This window comes from Rattus norvegicus, chromosome 3 (genome assembly GCF_021556685.1).
Source record: "Rattus norvegicus strain SHRSP/BbbUtx chromosome 3, alternate assembly SHRSP_T2T, whole genome shotgun sequence".
Classification (NCBI taxonomy): Eukaryota; Metazoa; Chordata; class Mammalia; order Rodentia; family Muridae; genus Rattus; species Rattus norvegicus.
In genome coordinates, this window is record NC_141536.1 from 41,706,686 (window position 1) to 41,717,701 (window position 11,016).

The following is an 11,016-nucleotide window of genomic DNA, read 5'->3' on the forward strand; positions in this document are numbered from 1 at the left end:
GGGAATCTTCACACTCTTATATTTCTATTATCCTAAGGTTTGGTCTTTTCATTCTGTCCTGAATTTCCTGGATGTTTTGGATTAGGAGTTTTTTGCACTTTGTATTTCCTTTGACTGTTGTGTCAATATCTAAAGTGTCTTCTTTGTCTGAGCTTTTCTCTTCTATCTCTTGGATTCTGTTGGTGATGTTTGCATCTGTAACTCCTGATCTATTTCCTAAGTTTTGCATCTCCAAGGTTGCCTTCATTTGAGATTTCATTATTGTTTCTACTTTCATTTTTAGATACTGGTCAGTTTTACTCAATTCCTTCACCTGTTTGATTGTGTTTTCCTGTATCTCCTTAAGAGATTCATGTGTTTCCTCTTTAAGGGCTTTTACCTGTTTACCTGTTCTCCTGTATTTCTTTAAGGGGGTTATTTATGTCCTCCTTAAAGTCATCTATCATCTTCACAAGATGTGATTTTAGGTCAGAATATTTCTTTTCCAGGTGTATTAGGCTATCCAGGGCTTGCTGTGGTGGGAGAACTGGGTTCTGATGGTGCCAAGTGGCGGTGGTTTCTGTTGTATTTGTTCTTGTGCTTGCCTCTCATCATCTGATTCTCTCTGGTGTTAACTGGCCTTGCTGTCTCTGACTGGAGCCTGTCTTTTCTTGTAGGATGGTAGATCTCTGTGAGCTGGCTTAAAGCAGGCCTTCTGGGAGGCAAACAGTGCTGTCTCTGGTTAGATAGGGGAGTCCTGTATTCCTAGTTAAGGCAGGCCTCCTATGACTCTGGCTAAGGCAGATCTCTTGTGATACTGGTTATGGCAGACCTCCTGGGAGTCAGGCTGTCTCTGGGTCGGTGGGTGGGTAGGCTATAGCTCCCAATCTGCCCTGGGTAGAGTTGCAGACCAGAAGGAAAACATGTCTCCACCAGTGCAGACAGGTCATAAGTGCACTGGGTTCTGTGGGGGTCCTAGCTAGGGTAGATATAGGGGCAGGGGGCATGACTCACCTGTGAGGTTGGTTATGACAGATGTCCTGGGAGTCAGGCTGTCTCTGGGTATGAGAGGGGAGCTGGAACACACAATCTGTCCCTAGATTTATTTTTATTATTTGTATTTGTGTGTGTGTGTGTGTGTGTGTGTGTGTGTGTGTGTGTGTGTGTATGTGTACTTGATGGGGAGGCCACAAGATAGTGCTGGGTCCCTTGGATGTAGAAATACAATTGATTGTGAGTTCTGGGAACTCAACTGTGGTTCTCTGGAAGAGCAACAAGCAGTCTTTTCCAGTAAGCCATCTCTCCAGTGACAGGATTTGCTTCTTCATTTTCAAATACACAGAAAATTCTAAATACAAGTAACTGATTTCTTACATAACTACATTATACTCTAAAATATATATTATATACAAATATATACCATATATTCATGAGATATTTGAGACCTAAATGATAGTATAACAACATGCCTTTTATAAACAGCATATTGTCACAATTTTTATTCTGTAAATATTAAATGTTATATTAGATTAGGCATGTTGAAGCAACTAATATTCGTGGTTTAAATATGCTTTTTCTATTCTTTTGTTTGTCTTACTTTTCATATTATTTCTTTTCTCTCATTTCATTTTACTTAAATTGATGGAGATTTTTGTGCCTAAATTTCTTTCTTGACATGATGGCTTAGTGAAAACAGCTCCTATTGTCAACCTGATGACCTGAGCTTGATCTAGAGGGTACTTATAGTGAAAGGGGAAAACGAACTCCTATATTTTTTCTCTGACTTTCAAACATATGTCATAGAATATGTTCACCCACATACATACATATATACAAACATACATACATACATACACACACACACAGAGGAGAGAAATGCTAATCATTTAATTTATTGTGGCAAAATGCACACTCAATAAAATGGGTAATGTGAACCACTTATCTGTGTGCAGGCTAAAAAGTCACAAATGATTTTCAGTTTCTTCAGTGGCTTGGTGGTGGCTCCTCTGGGAGGCCTGAACTCTAAAATTGGCTCCTCCAAATACTGTTTGGGACTGGGAACCTTGGCATCCTTCTTTATCTCAGCTTCCTCCTCGTTGGTAATGTAGCCACTCGGTTCCTTTATGTCAGGGCCCTTGATCCCATGCATCAGCTGTATGTGCTTCGCCAGCATCAGTCACTTTGGTGAAGGCGAGCAGACATCAACGTTCCCGATGCCTTTGTGCTTGATGTGATTGTAGCACAGGCTGTGGGAGGAGCTAAAAGACATCACACTGGTGGCAGGAGTGCTTCTTCATTTGCTTCCCATGTGAGACAGATACACATCCCTCCGTGTGAACAAGTAGTCACACTCCCAACACATCCACCAAAGACTGACCATCTTTTTAGATTCTGTGGATTTCTTTGCAGGAGGTGGAGACTTCTTTTCCAATTTCTCTTTCCCATTCATGGACTTGGCATCCTCTCTGCTCTGGTTTTCTGAATTCTGAGTTGCAGCTTTAATATTCAAAGCCAAGTTTGGAGGCCCTTCAATAATTTTCAATGTTCCATGCGTAGACTTGATATGGTCCATCATAAGTCGTTCCTGGGCATATAAAAGAGAACAATAATCTGGACACTTGAAAACAGACATCTTCTGGTTTTCAATGTGTTGGTCAATGTGGTGATATAGCAAGGTTTGCATGGTGAACACAGTGTGGCACGTGGAAGACTCATAGATTTTTGGTTCTCCTATCTTGATGCCAGGATGCTTTGTGTAGGTGTGGGAATATGTACTTGAGGTAGACTTAAATGCCATTGGACAGATGGGGCACTTGTAGAAGACTTCACAGTGAGAATCTTGAATGTGAGACCTCAGTGTGGCCACATCAAAGCATACAACATTGCAATGTACACATGGAAAGCCACTGGGTGTAGTGTAGACAGTTCTTGGTGACGTGACTCTGGAAGTGTGCTGACCTGCAGATGGCCCTGCACTTAAGGCAAGTGTAGGGAGATTTGTGCTAATGGATTCTCTGGTGGGACGCATAGCTGCACTGGTTAGGAAGCAGCATCTGGCAGACAGTGCAAGTCTTTTGTCCACTCGTATCTGCAGCATGCCGGAAATGTGTAGCCAGGGATGTCTCATCCTGGAAGTCTTCATTATACTCCAAACACGTAAGACTGTGCTACAGAGCTTGGAGGGGTCTTCATTAGGGGCAGAGCTGGGCTGATGGGTGTGCTTGGGGGAGCTGAGATAACTGCCCCCATTATGCCAGGCTGGACTTTCGTGACAGTGTGTGTGGCAGCTCTCACAGAGCTCTGCAGAGTGGAAGCAGTAATATTTGCTAGATGGAGAAACTATCATCTGGTTGGCTGGGACTGCTTTTAGGATTAAGTGGGAACACTGCATTACCACGACATTCTCCTTATGCCCTTGGGCATGAGAAAGGAGACTGCACTTGTAAAAACCAAGGTCTTTGTACATGACAGCATATTACTTTGATGCACACTACCCCTGTCGTAGTGCTGGCTCAGGCTCTTTGCCAGGGCAAAGGAGTCCCCACACTCCAAATCTTATACCTGCACATTGGTAACATGATCCCTGCATTGGGAGGAGGATTGAGGTTTGGGATTTTCATTTTTACAACTCACCACATAAATTGTAGGTGATTGTGGGTCTGACAACACTAGCAACTTTTAAATGTCTTAGCACCACACTCAGCGTGCCTGCTCCTAGCAACTAAGGGCTCCAAGGACAGCATCACCTGGTTAAAAGTTTAGCCTGAGTCATCCCAGATCATTGAAAGCAGTCTTACAGGTCTCTCCTTTTCCACAGTGGGTAAAAGAGGCCAGGAATCTAGTAGGGAGTATGGGTATCCTTAATTCCAACTGGGAGAATAAGGAAGAAGGAACCCATAAAGGGGAGAAAATGGAGCTGGTGATATTTTTCAGATGAACTCAAAGGCTGGCTTACATAAGGAGACAGGCTAGGAACAGGCCAGCCTGTGGTCAAAGTTGAAAGTTATAGATAGACCTGCAGCTCTCTATGTCTCGATGTAGCTCTTTTGTCATGGAATTCAGCAACCATTCTGGAAACATACACTACATGAGTATCAAACACCCACATAGAAGGGGAGGGGGAGGGCTTAGGGGGGTGTTGGCCTGGAAACCGGGAAAGTAAATAACATTTGAAATGTAAATAAGAAATACCCAGTTTAATAAAGATGGAGGAAAAAAAAGAGTATCAAGTATTTCTCTGGCTCTTGGCAGGAACAAAAAGGCACGGTTGACTTAATCCTTTGCTGTCTATACAGTTGGTGTTTCTCGTTTTGGGTGCTATTGCCAAATGTTCTGGTGCATAGTGTCGGAATACACAGCCTCACCACCAACCCAGCAATGAAGAAGCCTGGACTCTGCAAGTGGCCATAGATGAGCCACCAGGCTTCTAGAGTTGTTTCAGCTCAAGGCTGCCCGACGGGAGCATTGTGGAGGTGTTCTTTGACACATCCCTGTATAGTTCTCTAGGAAAGCTACATATTTCGGTTATTGTTTTGTGTTTTCTGTTGCATTTTTATCTTGTATTTATCTCCAGATATTCTTGGTACTTTTGTCTTCCTAAAGGAAGAAACACATTTGTGCATACAGACACTTGCATGATAGACTGTAGTCAACGTTCTGCTCCTTGAAAGGTCTGGCTGCTGTCAGGCGTGCACCCTACACCATCGTGACTGTACTCAACTCATTTCACCTGTAGATAAACGAGGAACATCTGGCCCTTGGGGGTGGGGGAGAGAAGTTACAAATGCTTACCACTCCTCCAGATTTTGACTTCCAATACTCGTTCAGTTCGCAACTCCCTTCAACTCCAGCTCAAGGAGATTTAGTGTTCTCTTCTGGTCTCTGCAGGGACCTTCACTCGTGTGCATGTGACTCCCCTTTCCCCACAGCATATACCCATAAGTAAAAATAAAAGTAATTTTTAAAAGTAAAATATATCTGTTATTGTTCAGTCATCAGCATGGACTTTCTCCAGATCCGTCATCTTGCAAATCTTACACTCCTTTTCCGCTGTACGGTAACTCCTCGGACTCCTCCCACCAGTTTGTGCTGGCAACACCTCTGCTTTCTGTGCTATGATTTGGCTATTCTGTACTTCACACCTAAGGGAAATAATATGATCCTTCTGCTTCTCGGTTGGCTTAGTTCATTTAGCTTTATGTCCTTAATGTTCCTTTGATGTTGTTGTTTTTGAATGCTTGTATGGGTGTGGTGTGGGCAGCAAATACATGTTAATGGAGATTTGGATGCAGAGCTCCACTCAGGGTTTAGTCTCAGGAACACTGTCCACTTCCTTTATGATGAGTTTCTCATTGCCTTGGAGCTTACCAGCGAGGCTAAATTGGCCAGTGAGTCCCAGCAGTCTCCTGTTTCCACAGCACTGAGATCATAAGCACTACCATTACCCTGCCTAGACCATTTTTGTGAATGCTGAACCTTAACGCCAGTTCTTGTATATGTAAGGTTTTACCAACTGAAACTTCAAAAAAGTCTCCTCTTTTATAGCTAAATAATATTGTATTGTGTGTCTATATCATGTGCTCCCTCTCTATTTCCCTGTTAGTGAACCATGGCTATTTCAATGTTTTAGCTGTTTTGAACAGTTGCTATAAAGGATACTTGAAAATACTACTCTGTATAGTGGTAAATATTAAAATAACGAAATGAGACACCATGCCACACTATCGCTGGCTACTCTCTGGGTCCTGCGGCCATCTTGCCACCGTGACCAGTCCCAGCAGTGACTTACCCTTCTAGTTCCCATGGAGGGTTGCTACCATGCCAGCTCCAGGCAACAACTGCCTATCATGGCTCTCTTGCTTCTGACTCACAATTCCGAGGAACGCAGTAAAATCAAAACTCTAGAAGCTTGGAATCCATCAGTCAGATTTATATCAATAAATTCTCACCCCACAAAAGGTCCACAAAATAAACTCAGAGTCAATTGATATTGATATAAACCACCCACCTCTATAAGACAAAGTGTCCTGAAATAATCCATCTCTTATGAGAAAATCATAGCCACCTGTGTCTATTTAAAGTCACAGAGATCGCCGGTGTCCTTCTCTTTCTCCATCTCGGTGGTTCTCCTTCTCTGCCTATCTCTTCCGCCTCTCAAAAGCTCTGCGCCCGCCTTACTTTTTCACTGCCCAATCACAGGCCTTGCTTTATCTTCTGCCTGCTGCCCTCATCTGCGTATAGACATCAACCCACAACTCTGAATAAACCTCTGCCTGCAGGTATGCCGAGATACATGTCTCACAGTAGAACTGCTGGAGCATACAACATTTTTAAAGCCATTATTGTTTTCTATAGCACCTACACGACTTTCACTTCTACCATAGGTGTCCTAATTATTGCACAAGGAAAGATATGTGCTTTAAAAAAAGATATGTTTATTCTATTAATTTAAAAGTTTTTCATATTTCTGTGCTCACCTCAGAAATTACCATGTTTGTTCTTCATGCATCAAGTATCTTTTGGTATTTTTCTCATCTTCTGAACAGTGTAAGAACTGTGAACTATTTTAATTGAAACCCCTAATCTCCTCTATATTGTATGCCAATGTTGTTTGATACTGTAATTCTCTTTGTATTTCACACTAATGAAACTGCATTATTATTCCTGCTGCATTTTACAATCTTATTTTCTTGGTCCCTTATTCTCTTCCAGATCTCAGAGTTTTTATTCAGCAGTGTTTTTCTTCTCATGTCTCTAAAATATCTTCAGGAATGCCTGTTTGCGTAGTCTGCTATGTGTCACTCTCCTATGTAGTCTTTGGTTTTGTTTATTTTCCGAACATGTTTGGGTTGGTTGAAGTTTCTGCACTAGCTATGATATTTCATATTCCTATATTTTAATTTGGGGTTCTGAAAGAAATCATATCATGGCGTCCTGATTTCTTGGGCAATGATCTTGTTTTGTTTGTTTGCTTGTTTGTTTTGAGAATTCAACAGTCCAGTTGTTTCCCTAAGGAAGGAATAGTTTCTGCTTCAGTTCCATCTCAGGTTTCACTATTCTCTTTCACCTCCAGTTGTTTCACCTGACTCTTGTCATTATTATTTAAATTTTATTCAGTTTCTTAAACCTTTGACTTGATGAGTTTCGTCATATTCACTGTGTCCCTTCTCTTCTCTTAGTAATGAATGAAACACTTGCTAGCCCTTCTCTTGCGCTCTCTAGTCCTCTTGCATTCTCTTTGTGTTCTATTACTTTGTCACTCTGACTCTTGACTTCTAAACTGCTTCTCAGTCTCTCAGTCTCTTCTAGGCGCAAGTTTCCACTCCAAAATTATCTTTAAAAACTGCCTCACTCGATTCCCACCAAATTTCCTCAGCCTTACTTCATCTTGTTACCCACCCAGCCCAGATTTCAAATTCAAAATTATTTAGGTAAATTTCCTCTTAAATATTAGTGTTTCTTGGTCAGTTGTGTTTCATCTTTTGAGATCTCTGTCCAATTCACACCCCATTTTGGATTGAGTTGTTCGTTTCCCTGATGTTCCAATGTTTAGGTCTTTATATATTCCTTCTTTCCCTCATTGGGAATTCTCCTGCCCAATTTCCTTGATATATATTTGACTACTTATATATACCTCTGTCCACATGGTTAGGAAACTTCCAGAAAACCAGAACAAAGAAGTATTCTGCTTTGATGTCCCAAGTACTTAGCAGAGCACCCAACGCTGTGAATGAATGAAGACACTAAGAATGAATGAACAAATAAATGAACGACAACAGATAAAAGGGGAAGAACATTTCAGATACAGCCAGATTATGAACTAATTTCCTACTTTAATGTTATTCATCTTGAATGTTGGAAGCCTGGGAACTGAGAACCTCAGCGACTATTAGCATGACACCCGAGTATCGTGACTCTAAGTAAGGAAGCTATTTCTGTATTAAAATGAAGGAAGAAGCATTTTAGAGATAAAAGTATATTTCTTCTACAAACAAACATCTTAATTTTATTGTAACTTATTATTGCCTTCATCTTTTCATTTAAAATTATTTTCAGGAACTGTTTAGGTTACCATACTGTTGAGATTTCCTGGGTGTAGATTCAGGATGATCCAAATGCGACAGACAGAAGAACTAATAAAAATCAGAAGAAATTGATAGAAACAAAGAAAATCTTACAAAGAATCAACAAATCTAGAAGCTGGTTCTTTAAAAAGGAAAACAGTATCAAGAGATTATTGGCCCAGGTAACCAAAAGAGAGAAAGATATTGCTCAAATCAACAGAATTAGAGATGAAAAAGAGGGCATGACAGAAAAACAATTAAATTTTAACAAAGTAATTATTCAGTTTATCAGTCCTTACATTAAGATTTTAGAAGAAGCCACAAATCCTTGCCTTTGTTTCCTTTCCCCCTCCCTGAAGGCTTATACTAAGTTTAAACTTTAAAAACTCTTAGACAATCCTGGGTGTGATGGTGTTCACCTGTAACCCAAAACTAGAGACGATGAGGAAGGAATACTGCTCTGAGTTATATGCCATGCTGATCTAAAACAAAAAGAAAAAAACTAATTATTTATTAAAGAATGTGTGGCCTTTTCTTGTTCCTTTCAATGATATCTTTCTTCAGAAAGACAGACAGACAGACAGACAGACAGACAGAAAGAAAGAAAGAAAGAAAGAAAGAAAGAAGGGAGGGAAGGAAGAAAGGAAGAAAGGAAGAAAGAATGAAGGAAGAAAAAGAATAAAGGGAGAAAGGAAGGAAAAAAGAAAATGTTAAAGTTGAGTAGGAAGTGTACTTCAACTATTGGAATAATATAAGCTGAAAATAAACAAGAAATGTGAGAAAATGAGGAAATAACAGTAGAAATATAATGTGCGATAATCCTCTTCTTGGAGTAACATGCTATTGAGCTATCAAAAACCATTAATATCTTGGGATAAATTAATAGGACAGATAATGTAATCAGTCACTGAAATATTCCTGGCAGGTTTGACTGGACTTGTTACTATTAGAAGACAGTTGCATGAGTTGAGCCATCTCAGGAATGACCCCCATCTTCCTGGCAGAGTCAAAATTGATTTCATGTTCTCAGGCCCCAGAACCAACTCATATCCTGCTTCTTCAGGTGTTTCATGTTTGTATGCTAACCAGTAAAGAATGTAAAGAGGAAAGTTGCCAGTTACCTAAACTAAGGTACACAAGTCATAAATATATTGCCTGCTATGACTTAATTGACTACCTGCAGCTTGCCCACTCCAGGCCAAAGTCCACCAGAAGACCACCAAGGCTATGAGTCAAGGATCTTGAAACCAGATGACCTGGATAAGGCCCAGTGTTTATCCCCTTGCTCAACCCCTTGTGTTAAAATAAGATTGGTCAATGCCACAGGCCACCCTGCTCCCACTCACTTTATCATCTCATCTTTTATATATGCTGTGCAATTTGTCTTCACGGTCACAGTTCAGCCCCTGAGTCTGTTCTGTGGCCACGATCCATCAGTAGCAGCCTGAGTACAGTAACATTTGTCATCTGCTTAAATACTTATAAGATGAATGTCAAAGATGCAGTCAGCTTGTGAGTCTGTGCTGCTGTCCCTGACTGGTCAGTTTTTGCTCCCTAATTCAAATAATGATCTTGCTTTGATGGACTCTTGTGGCTAATTGGGGTTTTTTGGTAGCCGACAGTTATGAAAGATAGAGGCAGAGGGTGAAGACCCATCATATGAAACCCATACAGGAAGACCTCCCGAATGTGAAGCCGCAGGGTTAGTCTTGAGACCATGGAAAAATTCAGGAAGGTTCTTCGCTGCTGAAACAAATAGCCATGAGGAGACATTAGCAAATCTCAGTACAAGCTAAGGTGCATAAGGAGGCACCTGCAGCACAAGCACTGGCTCCTGCTTTATTACAAACTTTATTACAAGCGCCCCTGTCTTTCCACCAAAAGTTAAGTTGTGAGGTGTTTGCATGCCACATAGAACATAAACTTGTTCTGTGCCATCGGGGGCCCTGTGTGAGGTTGTCTTTATGTACAAAATCAGGGAATGGAAAAGGGCTTTGCAAAATGATTCTTGTGTTAAAAAGACAAGTGGAATAGACACTAAAGGGGTAGCAGGGTATTCACCCAACTAGAACCTGTTGGGTGTCTTCTTTTGCTTATTAGTATCCTGTATGAGCAATGACATGACCCGGTCCATACTTCATCCTCCAGGTTTACTTCCTATTTTCCTAACCTGTCATGGTTACCACCTTCACATGCCTCTGAAATTTTCTTCTGACTAGAACTGACTTAAACGGCCATTTCCATTGACCTACCTAATACAAACAGATATTCTTCCGTGGTTATCGTTTACCTGTGACATAAAGCTCTCCCTAGCATTTATCACTCATGGATTCACAACGCTAATCCACTAGTCCAAGAAATTTGAATTTGAGTCATGCTTTTTTTTTTTTTACATTCTTCAAATAACAGAGCACTTTTTAAATATTTTAAGAATAATTCACAGATTCATAAATGACATTCCTGGGAATAGAAAGAGAGCCACTCTATAAGTTAAGTGAGACCACAGGTGTAAATCAAGGCTATAAGAACACATGGATGAATTAAAATATCAATGAAATCAGGTTCGTCCAATAACTTTCTGGGCACAAAGAAAAGGTATAACACCCTCATCAAGTGCCATGGTGATAGAGGTATAACACTGCAACGGAATGACTTCAGACCAACATATCATCTGAAACCTGGCATGGATATCAAGGACCAACAAACAGAGGATTCTCTGGCTGTCCCTGGAACCATGGCTCGCCTTGGTCCTCTTTGATGATGCAGGCTACTTGACTTCATGGTCTTGCATCGTGACTCATATTCAGCTATTCACACATCTCGATCTTCCCCAGAGCCATTCACTGTTCTCTGACTGTTCTTTGGCCCTTCTTTTTTTTTTTTTTTTTTTTTTATTATTAACTTGAGTATTTCTTATATACATTTCAAGTGTTATTCCCTTTCCCGGTTTCCGGACAAACATCACCCTCCCCCC

The 11,016-nt window shown here is 40.8% G+C and overlaps 1 pseudogene; it reads right to left on the reverse strand.

The window, feature by feature from the left end:
* Positions 1-1,891: 1,891 nt before the first annotated feature.
* On the reverse strand, positions 1,892-3,734 carry Zfp532-ps1 (zinc finger protein 532, pseudogene 1; annotated as a pseudogene).
* Between the last annotated feature and the right edge of the window lie 7,282 nt (positions 3,735-11,016).